The sequence below is a fragment of the Sarcophilus harrisii genome, chromosome 2 (genome assembly GCF_902635505.1).
Source record: "Sarcophilus harrisii chromosome 2, mSarHar1.11, whole genome shotgun sequence".
Lineage (NCBI taxonomy): Eukaryota > Metazoa > Chordata > Mammalia > Dasyuromorphia > Dasyuridae > Sarcophilus > Sarcophilus harrisii.
In genome coordinates, this window is record NC_045427.1 from 654,761,031 (window position 1) to 654,774,739 (window position 13,709).

The window sequence follows — 13,709 nt, forward strand, 5'->3', positions numbered from 1 at the left end:
TCAGAAATATTAAAGTGCTGTAGAAATATTGGCTAGTTCTCTTGTTACTGTAGTTCTGACCGGACGGATTTCCCCAAGGTGAATCTTGGTGCGTGTAGCCGAGGGTCCCATAAAGGAGCCCCCTTGGCAAATGGAGGGGGTGATTTCTAGGCAGAGACTCTGCCGAGAGAAGTTCCCGACTCTCAGACAGATCCCCTCGCTGGTGATGTTTATGGAAAGAGACAGCAATGACTGCTCCTTCTTCACCATGAATACTGAGTGTGCAAAAGGGGCGCCGCGCTCTCTTTGCGGGTCTGCTCTTCATTTCTTCCTCATCTTGCGGCCTGCTTATCATTTCTGTCATGGCCTATGGTTTACTGCTTTTAATGCTACACCCAGGACCACATTATTAAGGATTAAATTGGATTTTTCCATAGTAACTGCAATATAAACTTCAACTAGCATTTGGCCCTGCTGCTTATTCCTGGTGCACCTCATTCGTCCTTAGGGCAGTCTCTAGTCTACACGGGCAAGGGAACCCTCCGTCAGTGACACCTTAAGACGTTTCTTGGGCCAATGTTCTCACTAAGAGAAGGGGCCCGAGTGATCAAGATGGCGGCTCTGGACTTGGTCACTGCTTTGTATCCATCAGGGGAGACCTAATGACAACCAGCTAACTTAGTAATTCCCTCCACTTCCTGCGCTGTGCTGGGTGCTGGCCGAGACACAACACTGAAATAAAATAAAATTCCGTCCTCAAGAGACTACAGCAGCATGTATGTGCTTCCTTAAGGGTCAAAAGCATGACTATATCCTTGAAGTCAGCAAACATTTATTAAACACTTCTCAGGTTCTAGAGAAAGACTGTAACTTAAACCAGGGAGAGCCTCATTTTGCTCGTTTTTCCAAATGAGAGGAGTATGTACTATGTAGTATGAACTGTGTAGTGTACTGTCTTCCTGCTTGGATTATTACAGGTAAAGTGCAGGGCAAATGTTTCAAAAGAATGGAGCTATTATTCATTCATCCACCAAATAGTTATTAAGTCCAACATTCTATGCTGCATGTTAAAGGCCATGACAAAACAAAAATGTCTCAATAAGCTTATCATTTCCTTCCTTCCTTCCTTCCTTCCTTCCTTCCTTCCTTCCCTTCCTTCCTTCCCTTCCTTCCTTCCCTTCCTCTCTCCCTCCCTCCTTTCTTCCTTCCTTTCTTCTTTCCTTCTCTCCTTTCCTCCCTCCCTCCCTCCCTCTCTTCTTCCCTCCCTCCCTCCCTCCCTTCCTTCTTCCCTCCCTCCCTCCCTTCCTTCCTTCCTCCCTTCCTTCCTCCCTGCCTTCCTTCCTCCCTTCTCTCCCTTCTTTCCCTTCCTCTCTCCCTCCTTTCCCTCCCTTCCTTCCTTCCTCTCTCCCTCCCTCTTTCCCTCTTTCCCTTCCTCCCTCCTTTTTTCTTTTTTTTTTTTTTCCTTTTCTTTTTATTTTCTGGGCAGAATTCAAATAGAAATAGCTTTGGAACAAATCAATATTTTAGTAGTACTTTTTACTTAATAATCCTTGGATTATCATCATTGTCATGAACACTGCTAAGGCTGTCTAGGTTAGTACTCTCCAGAATTGTTGTCTGAACCAGAAATGGAGCTTTGGTCCTATCGTTTAGGAGTATTAAGAAGATGTACTGATCTCTCTTTGTTCCTTGCATCAACTTTCATATTTGGGTGCTAATTTTCTGTCAGATCCCATTAGAGTTGGGAAGTCTGCAAGCAGCAGAGAGAGACGGCAACTACAGGCTTAGCATATTTTGTTTTTATTTATTGTGATGGTTTGATCATGGATGGTACCTGAACGCATCTCGGCTGTTCTCAGCTCATTCTATTCATTACCCTTGGATCAGTCCTTTTGCCAAATGGCTCCAGCTCATCTTCTGGTATTCTGGGAGCTTCTGTGGTTAGTGCCTGCTAACCTACCCAAACTTTGGCTCTGGAGAAGCCTGCTTTACCACATTTCCCCCTCGTTTTCTTGGCTAGGGAGCCTTCTCAGGCTGCATTAGCTCTTTCTGGCCCCTCTGGTCCTCGTTTAAAAGGGAAATGCTACAGTTTCCAGTGACAATCCCAAAGGATATTACATTTTACAGTGAATGGGGGATGACTCATCTGCCCAGTTGAAAGCCATTATCTGGGGGCAATCCCTAGATTCAATCCTCATTTTAAATGGGGGGGGGGGTTTGCAAGAAATAGATGTAGAAGTTGCAAATCCTCAATGAGTTAAGAAAATTCATCTGATCAGAGTTTCTACGATTAATAATGAATTTAAAATTGCATCCTACTGTCTGGATATGACTTTCTGGGTAATGTTTACTGTGTTGTCATGAGATATATTAAAGTCATTAAGTTTTTGTTTAAAATATTTAAATTAACACCATGATATTGTGAAATATTAAAATCAAATTGATAGAGAGATTGTTAAGAAATCAGCGTTGTTAGATAGGGACAGTTTGTCCTCTGGAACAAATAAATTCCCTTATCGTTATGACAACTAAATTTGGGGGAGAGGGATTTCTGAATACTCTGTATGGACTCTGAGGGCCTCCCAATCCAGACTTTTCACTGTACTGAAATCAATGAGATCTTAAGTAATCAGGGTTTACCTGGGGAGTCCTGCCTTCTGATCTCTGATTCTCCAGCAGTTAGAGACTATGATTACTTGAGCTAAGAGCTCCCCTCTAAGCCGTACAGTAAGCACCTCAGGATTTCACAGCCCAGTTCTCAGTGGGCTCGTCCTCGGTCTAGAAAAAAAAAAATGCTGGCAGCCAAATGTATTTCACGACGACATTGATCTTGGGCCTGATTGAATAGGAGCCCCTATTCTGGGATGCATTTGCCACATTGCCTTTAGACCAGATTCTTTCCCCCATCCCAATGTTTTTCCCTGCTTCCTTGGGGATGTTTTTTTCCTCTTTAAAACAAAACAAAAACGAAAAGCAGCCAACAGCCAAATGGAGCAATGACCAGGAGGATCTTATTAGCTATAGAAATGTCAGGATAAGCTCATCGCTAAAGAACTGCCAGCTCCCTTTTCATAGGCCTCTTCTTCCCAGAGTGCTTTGGCTTTTTATGCTCATTTTAATAAGCCGTACCTTCCTTGGGTCCTGATGATGCCCTTCACAGTACCATTGTCACCTTTGCCACTGCTGGATGGAAGGCCAAGCTCCCTCATCCGGGCAGTAGGTACACAGCAACATCTGGGCATGGGCTCTTTTAGATTCAGGCTGGTTAGCCTAGGGAGCTGTCCTTGGTTCCTGCTCACATATTGTTTTCTCTAACGCCTCACTTACTCTAGTGCCTCGTCTCTGCCCATATCTTCTTGAAATAGTCCTAATTCATTCTCTCTCTCTCTCTCTCTCTCTCTCTCTCTCTCCATAGAGGGTTAACTAGAGGTTTAAAGGTTTGCTCTCCTTTTCAAGGACATGGTGGGATATTAAATTTTCATTAGAAATGAAGTCCACCTAAGTTCTTTATTATTATTATTATTATTGTCACTATTTATTTATTTATTTTGCCCTTCTCAGGAAGAGATGAATGTAGTGAAGTGACAGGAGACTTGCCTTGGATGTGACAAATAATCTATGCAAAATCTTGCAATTAGTAACAGCTAGATTAGACATTTTCAAAATATGCCTTTAATAAAACCATCACGAGGAGCAGTGCCATCTAATGTACGTAGTAAACATAGAGAGTGAATTATTAATAACTAGTGGGGCATGCGGCTGACAGGACTCTCATTTTTCTCCGAGCTATTTGTGTTCAGGGCTCTTAGGAAAAGGAACCGAAAGACAAATAGCAACTTTTCTTCGGAAACTAATTTTAGTCCCCCAGGAGCGGCAGGCCCCTGGCCCGGGAGCAGCCCCCCCAGAGGCCCAGTGCCAGCCCTGTTCTGCAAAGGGAAATACACCTCCATTTCTGCCTCACTCCTTAGGGTCAGTGTCATGGCCTGAAAGGGAAATTAAGCCGGACTACGTGAGTCCCGATGAGGAGAGTCACTGGTCATGTGATGCCGATGGTCATTTGTCGGCCCTCTCCCCATTTTTAACCTTGAGGGTTACGTCTTTGCAGAAATTGGCTAACTGAGCCCAGAACCGAGCCGGCTTCTCCTCTCTCTCTTACACTCGTCTGAGCCTTCCCATTGCTTCCGACATGGTTCTTTCTCTGCCCTGCTTTTCTCTGAGCTTTGCTGTGGAATTGTCTTCTCGCTGGAAAGCCCAGGAAAAGCCCTCTCAAAGTTCCTGCTGCCAGTTGCCAATGAGTTCACTTCCTCTCATTGATGCTTCTGCAGAATTGGGGCTGTTTAAGTAGACAAGGTCAAATTAGAGAGCTTCCCTGTTCAGGGGCGTGGGGGGGCCGCGGCGGGGGGCCGGGAGCAGGGAAGCGGGGCTGGCTAGCTCCCCGGAGCCGCCCCAGCCACTCTCCTCCTGACGCCGGGCCAGCCCGACTGACGGCCGGCCTCTGTCCTGCGCTCCTGCCTCCGCTCCCGCCCCACCGGGTCCCGCGGCACTGGGCGCCAGCTAAGGTCACGGCGGGAGCCCCCTCCCTCGGGGGCTGCCGCGCTCCAGCCTCGCTCGGCTCGCTCGGCTGTGCTTGGGGACGCCCCCGTCGGCGCCGCGGCCGCGGCTGCTGCATCTCTGCGCCCCCCGCGCGGCCGGTCTGGGCTCCGCTCGCTCCGGGATGCCCGGCCGGCCGCCGGCTCCGGGCGCGCGGGGGCCCCTGCCGAACGCCCCGCTCCTCGGGCTGGCGCCCCGCTCCGGGAGGGGGAGGCGGCGGGGGCCTCGGGCCGGGAGGGGGAGGCGGCGGGGGCCCCGCTCCGGGAGGGGGAGGCGGCGGGGGCCCCGCTCCGGGAGGGGGAGGCGGCGGGGGCCCCGCTCCGGGAGGGGGAGGCGGCGGGGGCCCCGCTCCGGGAGGGGGAGGCGGTGGGGGCCTCGGGCCGGGAGGGGGAGGCGGCGGGGGCCTCGGGCCGGGAGGGGAAGGCGGGAGCCCCGGGCTCTGCTGGGCGCCTCCGCTTGGCCGGGGGACTGGCCGCCCTCGCCGCCCGGGAGAGGCGGGCCCCGAAGTTGGGCGGCACCGTGGGGCGCTCGCCCCAACTCCGGGGAAGTGCGCCGGGGCCGGGCCCCTCTCCCGGCCTGAGTGCGCGGCGCGGCGCCTCCCTCCCGCGCCCGGGCGGGTTCTGGAACAAACGGCTGAGGGCTGAGCGGGGCTCGCTCTCCCGGCCCGGGCCCCCCCGGCCCCCCCGGCGGCCATCGAAGTTCGCGGCGCCGGGAGCCGGAGCCGGCCACGGAGGGGGGGAGGGGGCTGCGTAACCGCCCGCCCCCCCGTCTCCCCCCTGCCCCCGACCCCGCGCCCGGGCTGGGGCGGCCGCCCCCGGCTCCGGACTTCGCCGCTGAAGTTGCCCCTGACGCCGCGCGGAGGCCGCCGGCGGGAGCCCAGCGCGGACACCCTCTCTGGGCCGGGGGCTGGGCCGGGGGCTGGGCCGGGGGCTGGGCCGGGCGGGAGCGGGGCGCAGCAGCCCTGCGATCTACGCTAACACGTCGAACTGCAGCGGGGGGGGGGGGGCGCGAGGGACGGGGGGGGGCCCGGGCCGGGGCCGCCGGCTTACCTTGGGCTCCCTCAGCGGCGGGTGTGGGGCTGCGCGGTGACCGGCTGCTGCATCTCTCGGCGCGGCGCGGGCTGGGGCCGGCCACGGGGAGCGGGAGCGGCTCCGGGCATCCGCGGCCGCCGCCGGCCCGGGCAGCCCGCCGCCTCGCCGCTTCGGGGGGCGTTCGCCCGCTCAGGGGCGCGCCCGAGCCTCCTGGCTGCGCTGCGCTGCCCACCCGGCCCCGGCGCCGCTGCCAACGCCTCCGCCGCCTCTTCCACTACTACCGGCCGCCGCCGCCGCCGCCGCCTCCTCCCCCTCCTCCCCCCGCGGGGCGGGTGCTCCCCCGGTGCTCCTCCCCCCTAGGTGTCGGAGCTCGCCATGGAGCCGGCGGCGGCAGCACCGCGGACAGAGGCGGCCCGGGCGGCGGGGGCGGGGGTCCCCGGCAGGCGGGCGCGGGGCGGGGGCGGCGGGAGAGGCGGCCGGTCCCCAGCGCCCCCCGCCTCCAGTGTCCTCATTGACTGCGCTCCGCTCGGGCTCTGGCGAGAGATCTGGGCTGGCTGGCAGTGGGGGAGGAGGGGGCGGAGAGGGGGAGGAGAGCCGGGAGGGGAGGAGGGAGAGGGGGCGGAGAGGGGGAGGAGAGCCGGGAGGGGAGGAGGGAGAGAGGGCAGGGAGGAGGGGGAGAGCCGGGAGGGGAGGGGGGAGACAGGGCAGGGAGGAGGGCGAGAGCCGGGAGGGAGATGGAAGAGAAGTGGAAAGGGAGAGGGGGAGCGCAGAGGGAGAAGCAGCAGCGCTGGGGAGGGAGGAGGGGGAGCTCCTGGAGGGAAGAAGGGGAGCCCAGGGAAGTCCTAGCAGCTGCAGCGGCGGCGGCGGCGGAGGCGGCCGCCGGCTCTCGTGCTCTGCGTTTCTGGCCGGCCGGAGAGAGCGGGTGCCGTGCCCCGGCCCCTGGTCCTACGCCTCGCTCCTCCCGCCTGGAAGGAGGGCTCAGCCCCCCAGGGGCTGGTGTCGCAGGGGCGGGCTGGGGCCGGGCCGCCGGGCTGCCCTCGCCAAGCCTCCCTGCTGTTCCGCTCTGGCTCCCCTGGTCTCCCGGGCAGCCGGACAGCCGAGCCTGCGCCTCCTCCATCGGTGCTCTTCCTCCGCTAGGGAGAGTTGTGGAGTTTCCTTCGGCGTGTGCTTGGGCCCTGGGACTTGTTGAGTGCTCCCTGCAGGTGGCGGTCCCTGCCTCTGCGTCCTCCTCCCCGGCAGGCCCCAGTTTGGGGGTCAGGCCCGAAGGGCCCCCAAGCCTTCCCCTTGGGAGAGGGAGCCGGCGGCTGCAGGGATTCCCCGGCTCTTGTTTTCCGAAGGGGAGGAGGGGACTCCACCCCGGCGTTTTGGGGAGTGAGTACTCACCTCTCCGGGCAGGCCTGGGCTTCTCCCTGTCACCCTGGCCGGCTGCTGCTCACAGCCCCAGGCTCACCCTCTCTTGGCTGGCCGGCTCCTGGAGCCGAAGCAGTTAGCGCTTCTCCCAGCTCTCCGGGCCTCCATTTTCTCCAGCCCGGCTCTTGCCTTCCTTCCCAGGGCGGTTCACCTTCCTGCCCTCCCTCCAGGGCAGGGACCTCTCCTCATCCCCGACCCTCAGCAGTCAGTGCCTCCCCTTCGGGGCTAGAGCTCGACCAGCTTATGTGAATGAAGTGCGTTTCTTCCGTGATCCTTTCTCTGATGTTTAGGTATTTCAAGCCTTTCCGAGAAGGAATCTGTGGCTTCCTCCAAGTCTTGGGAGGAGGCTAAGTATTAATCTGGTCCCAGTTTTCCCGGCCCCGAGTCCCCAGAGCTGGGTCGAGCTGCTCCCCCGGTCACAGGAGCTCAGCTGGGTCTCAGGACGACCCCTGTCTTGGAGGCTCAGCTCAGATTCAGCCTTTCCCAGGTGAGCCCTTCACCCCCTTTGTGACTTGCTTCCTCTGAGGTATTTACTGTTGTTTCCCTAATCTCTCCTATCCTTCCCCCATCTGCAGCAACAGAATTGATGTTCTAGGAGAGCAGGAAACTAAGGATCAGATTAGAAATGCATATGGGGAGAGCCTCGGGGACCATCCTGTCCATCCCTGTTTCCTATTACACAGGAAGAAACTGAGGTCTGGAGCGATTAAGGATGGTACGTGGCGAAATGACTAATAGGGGAATGCTTTACATAATTTCACATGTCATTGCTACTGTCTCAAAGAGGAGGGAGAGCGGGAGGGGGAGAGTTTGAGTTCCAAATGTTAAACAGTGAGGGAAAATAGAATGAAAATATCTATTAGACATAGGTAGGGAAAATCGAGTTTAGCATCTTTTTTCAAAAAAATTATAATTAACTCAAAAAGGAATATTAAGTAGCAGAGACGGCATCTCCTTGTGCACCTGGGCCCGGGCTCCCTCCAGTGTCCTGAGCTGCCTCTTCCTTTTTCCTTTGCGTCCTTCTGGCCGAACAGGCCTTGGGCAGAGTAAACACTTAATGAAGGCTGTATTGAAGTGAGGTTATGAAATGGAGGCATGGGGCAGGACTGGAGCGTCTCTTGTGGCCCTTCCTCATAATCAAATAATGCAAAGAAAATCAAGCCGGGCCCCCTTGGATCTCTAGTGCTCCCCAAGAGCAGCTGGTGAAAGTCATCCCTGGCTTTCCTTCTCTGCCCTCCCCTCCCACGCTCAGGAGGCTCTATCGCAGAAGCCCACTGCCCACTTTTCTGCTCCCAGCTGCAAGCTGAGAGAGCATTTGGGTATTTGCAAAGGAGTCCATGTGATCCTCATCTGTGAAGGGCCCCGTCCAATCTCCTATTTTCCAGCTGAGGGAATGTGGCCTTAAAGCCTTGGCTTGAGCTGGTCCTCAGTCCCACACGGACGCAGCAGGAATAACGCTGCTCTTGCTGATAAGAATTCTCTGCTTGCTCTTCTCCCTCCCGTAGGTATCTTTTGTTTGTTCTGGGAGAGGTTGGAGGAGCCTGGGCTCACACCTGTGTGCACATATACATTGTTGTTGTTATTACCACGTCCTATCAGTGGTGACTCTTGGGGATTTTCTAGGCAAAAATCCAGCATCCTTTGCCATTTGCTTCTCTAGCTTGTTTTACAGATGAGGAAACCGAGGCAAACAGTGAAGGGGCTTGCTCAGGGTCACACAGCTAGTGAGTTTGGGCAGCACCTTGCTGCTCACACACAGGAACAAATCTTATATAAGTCAGTCAGTTGAGTCTGAGGTTTCTCAGATTTCATACATCCTGTGTCCTTGGACATGGCCTGGAAATCCCTGAGAAGGACTCCCCCACCTGCCACAGCAACTGAACCCTCCCCAAACAACCCCAACCATCACAAGCGACAACACTTGGCGATCTCCAAACTTCCGGCCTGACTGTGGACATTAGCCTTTGAGCATTCGTGGCTACATTTCTCTCCCCCCCCCCCCCCTTTTTAACCAGTGACAACGATGCTTGTTGCTGATCTCCAGGGGCTGCCTCCCCTGGGCTGACGCCCTTCCTTATGGTAGAGTCTGGAGTCATAGTCATGAGGGTGAGGGGTGACTCCTGGTTCTGCTGCCAGGTTTTGTGACTTTGGACAAGTCACCAATTCTTAGTCCGGGTCCTTTTTCTCTCCAGGATTATTCTTATTTCTCTCTCAAATGAAGGTGGCTCTCTAAACTCTCTTCTTGAATTAACCTTCTTTGGCCCTTCCTTCCTAACCGAGTCCTCCGCCCCACCATCGCAGGCCCTGCATTGGCCCAGGCTGAGGGGCAGCTGTCATCTGACCACTTCAGAGGGATCCAGCCTGGGGCATGGCCTATCTCAGTCTCCCCTCCCTGGTTCTTATGGATTAGGGTGGGATGCTGAGCCTGTTTGTTCCCATAATTCTCCCCGTGGTTTGGGGGCCTTTCTGTAAATCTTCCTTTATTGCTAATCCATAAAATCTAAATCTGCCTTCCATCTCTCTTAAACATGTCACTATAAATAACACTGCCAAGGAAAGATGGAAATTATACTTGGTAACAATGGTGAACTCCATTTTTCGGGGTTGTGTGTGCAAACAGAAAAATCTCCGTGCGGCTCCACACCCCGGCCTAGAGGCGAGCCCCATGGGGGCCTGAGAGGAGGGCAGACAAACAAGCAAAGTGCCACTTAAGTCCCGCAAATTTAGTGCTTTAAGGGAAAAACGGAAAGAGAAAAAAGCCAAATAGCAAGGTAGAAAATTCCAGAGGCTGGGTTTGGAGGGAGCATTTTCAGGTCTGTAATTTGGGGGAGATGAAGAACAGAAAAGCACTCTCAGCAGTTGAGGTGGTTGGGGGGCTGGTCCCCAAGCAGAACCACTTATGTCCCCAAAAAGAGCGCAGGACCCGAGTTTGACCTTGGGCACCGGACGCTTTGTCAGGTGGGAAAAGCGTCATTTCTACATTCATTTGATCACACATGATCCCCAGACCACCTCTAGCATTACCATCATCATCATCATCATCATCATTTTCTAAGGAAGTGGGGATGGGGGTGAGTGACTTACTCAGGCTCTCTCAGGTATGAGTGTCCAGGGCTCTGTTTGACCTCAGCCCTTCCTGATTGGGGCCGTGGTCCAGCTGCTCTGGGGCCGGCCGCCCCAGCCTCCCTTAGTTCCCTGGAAATCCCCCATTTTTTTGTGCCCCGTTACTTCTGTGCTCCTTGGATGCCCTCTGTCTCATGGCCTCGGGTTACTGGGTGCTACTTATTCTTTATATTGATGAGCCTGTTTGTAAACACGCCCCCTTCTCACAGACTCTGTCACCACATTGCAAGGACCTGTTACTCCAGGGTACTGTGTCAGGGGCCAGGATCAGAGACCCAAGGGCCGCTCCCATGCCCTGGGGCTGGAGCAGGCAGGGGGCAGAGAGCATCGTCCCCAGACCAGTCGATTCCAAGCAGTTTCAGGTGGGAGAAGCCCATCGGTGTGTGTGGGCTGCAACTAGGTCAGGCTGCTGCTGTTGTTCCTCCTAGCTGTCTCTGGTCAGTCTCCCAGACCCACTTAGCCTGCATCTCCCCAGCATTTGTGGGAGGACTCTATGATAGGTCACTGCCAAGGATGAGCAGCCAAATGTGGCCTTGTTTGGTTTCCTCAGGAGAAGATTTAAGATGATAAAACCTTCAATGGTTTCAGGAGACTGTGTGGACTCTGGCCTCTCATCCATCTTTTTCTGTTTGCTCGTTTTATTTTCCCCAAGTATTATCTCCTCCAAACTGAGGAACCAGCTGAGGCAGGGTGAGCTCACTGGAAGATGGTAAGAGAAAAGGCAGAAATAAGCATTTATTCGGCACCTACTACTACTGTACTAAGCCCTTACAAATAGGATCTCATTTGATTCTCACAACAGTCCTCTGAGTCAGAGGCTGTTATCATCCTATTTTATAGATAAGGAAACTGAGGTGGATAATAATTGACTGGCTTTGAATATCTAGGATTTTCAACCCCCTTTTGATATCTTTGTTTCTTTCTATTGCTTTTGGGTGAATGTGATTCCATTTCTAAGGAAGACCAAGAACTTCCCTTTCCAAATGGTTCTTTTTCTCATTTGGCCCTTAGTCAGTGGCCCTTAATTTAAGGTCTCCCTGCAGTGTGCTGGGGACACAGGAACCTCATTTTACCGAGGAGGAAACCGAGGTTCAGGAAGGCCTGAAGGATCATGCAAGTCTGTGAAGCCCGCATTGAAGCAAATCTCCCCATCTGCGGGTCCAGGGCTCTGTCTTTGGGCCACACTCCCTGTCACAGTTCTCATGCATTTGTTCATCATTGTGATGTGCAACACGGGCCCACACTTAATATAGTCAAGCTAGAGAAACTGAGGCTCACAAAGAAGTGCTAACCAGCCTTGTAGTTTTGAGGAGGATGCGGATCCTCCCCCAGTAAAGTGCTGGAGCCAGATGACTTGGGTTCAAGTTCTCCCCACCCCACCCTTTTGTGCTCCTTATGATCGATACTTCCATGATAAAGAAGATGGATCACAAGAATTCCACAGTGTTTCCCCCTTAACCCCTTGTTCTTTGGAAAGTCCCCATTAAGGCTCTGGAAGCTCCTGGGTTAATTTTCTCCTCTTAGTCTCTTGTCCAGGGTCCTGATCCTCTGCCAGAGCCTCTCTCCAGAGCACTTTGAGACTGTTCTTGGCTGGCCTCTCAGCTGTTCTGTCTTGTGGACATGCTGTCCTCTGAATCTCCGCTATTTAAAGTAAGCCCCTCGAGGCTGGGCCTGGCTCCCCAATGGCTAGCACACAGTAGTTGCTTAATAAAGGCTTGTTGAATGAATTGGGGTGGGCCAAATTCTCCCTTTGGCACTGTGTGGGGTCCCCTAGACATTTCCCGACTGTGTGACTACCCATAGGCCACTTCCCTTTTCTCTGTGATCCTCTCAGTGTTTAATGAGTATAGGAATAACCTCTCCGCCTCCTGGCCTTGGTGACATGTGGTGAGCATTCATTAAAGCCCACCAGGAGTTTACCTTTTGTCCTCCCCAAGGCAAGATTTTCTGCTTTCCCATGAGCCCCCTGGAGAGGGATGCTCCCACTGCCCCTTACCCCTTTCCCTACTCCCCCTATGGGCATAAGGTAGGGATGGGAGTGGGGGATGATATGACCACCAAGGGGCCTAGCTTTGCTTCCCTTTTAATGGGCTTTCCCTCCTCATTCCCAAGGAAGTGAGTTCCAGCCTTTGTGGCCTCTGCTTAGCTGGAAGGAGTGGGTGCAACTCCAAGCCCCCCTAGTCAACATTTTAACAAGCAGCCCTTCCAGACGGCGAATGCCCTTTCACCCCCCCGAGATCAGCCGCAGCCTCTAGCTTGACCGCTGCCGAGACCTAATTTTAGAAATAGGCTGTGATGGTGAGAGCGGCAGCTCTGGGTTTGAATCATGACATAGCTGATACCGGCCTGTGTGAACTAGAAGAAGTCTCCTCCCTTGCTGTAACCATCCCCTCGCTACCTGTCTCCCACGCCAATTATTAGGGGATGCGAGGAGATGATGGCGATAAAGCCTTTTGTACACTGTTAAGTGCTGTGTAAATGTCAGTTATAATGAAGTAGATGATCAGTACACCTTCGAAAAGCAGACGTCTCAATATAATTAAGCCCAGAGATGTCTTTTAGAAATCCCTCGGTATTTCAGAGAGGAACATGGGGATATTCTCCCCTGTTCTCAAGACCATGGACTGTTTTGTCCTGGCTGATTGTCCCAAACATCCCGGGTGGGAGCCCTTAGACTAGAGCACGTGGTCCACCTTGTGCAGCTCGGAGGGCATGGGATGGGGGAAGTAAGAAGGAGTGTGGCTCCTTTATTTTGTAGCTTCACAGTATCCTGTGCTTTCAACCAATAACTAGTATTTTAATAGCGCTTGAAGGTATGCAGAGCTTTTTATATATTTTATTTCCACCAGTTCTCACAACAACACTGTCCCATAGGTGTGTCTGTTATCCCCATTTTACAGATGAAGAAACTGAGGATTAGAAAGATTATGTGAAAGTCCTTGTGAGTAGGGATTGTTTCATTCATTATGTTTATTTCCCCAGTGGGAACCCAGTGCTTCCTATGGAGTAATTAATAAATATTAGTTAATTGAATGCCAAGGAACAAGTCTGTAGGAAGTAGCTGGAAAAGCCTTTTGATTCAGGTCTTCTTGACCCTATGCCTGACTTTTAGAGCCATTCTAACTCCTGGCTGCCTCTTCCTTCATTCCTCCTCCCCTCCCGCTTTTCTCTTAGGTTCCTCAAAGCAGTCTCGTAGTTGTGACCAAAAAAGAAGGGGGAAAAGCTATTCTTGTCTTCTTGTGTGTCCCCCGCCCCCAAATCTGTCCCCAACACTTGTTTAAGGCTAAGGCATTGATTGTAACGTGGCTTTGAGAAATGCTGTGATTTGCTTATTCGGTTTGACTTAATTTGAAAAAGCACAGGGGCGCCTTAAACTCTTTGCCATTATCCTGTAGGTAAACTTCCAGGATTATTAAACCATTAAACCTCTATAATGGGGCAGTGTTGGGGTAGCTTATGGCCACTAGGTGGTACTATAGTGCACAGAACTCTGGACCTAGAGCTTGGAGGACCCCAGTTCAAATTCAATCTTAAACACTTACCATTGGGTGAACCCAACCAACTGACCTTAAAAAA

At 53.5% G+C, this 13,709-nt stretch overlaps 2 protein-coding genes across 2 annotated transcripts in view; one reads left to right on the forward strand and one right to left on the reverse strand.

Annotated features, from left to right (window-relative positions):
- The window catches only part of INSYN2A (inhibitory synaptic factor 2A), a 62,037-nt gene extending 56,004 nt beyond the window's left edge, over positions 1-6,033 (reverse strand). Inside the window, exon 1 of the mRNA XM_031957022.1 lies at positions 5,619-6,033. The gene's annotated coding sequence lies outside the window, so the exon portion shown is untranslated. The remainder of the gene's footprint in view (positions 1-5,618) is intronic.
- The window catches only part of DOCK1 (dedicator of cytokinesis 1), a 445,579-nt gene that overhangs the window by 214,628 nt on the left and 217,242 nt on the right, over positions 1-13,709 (forward strand).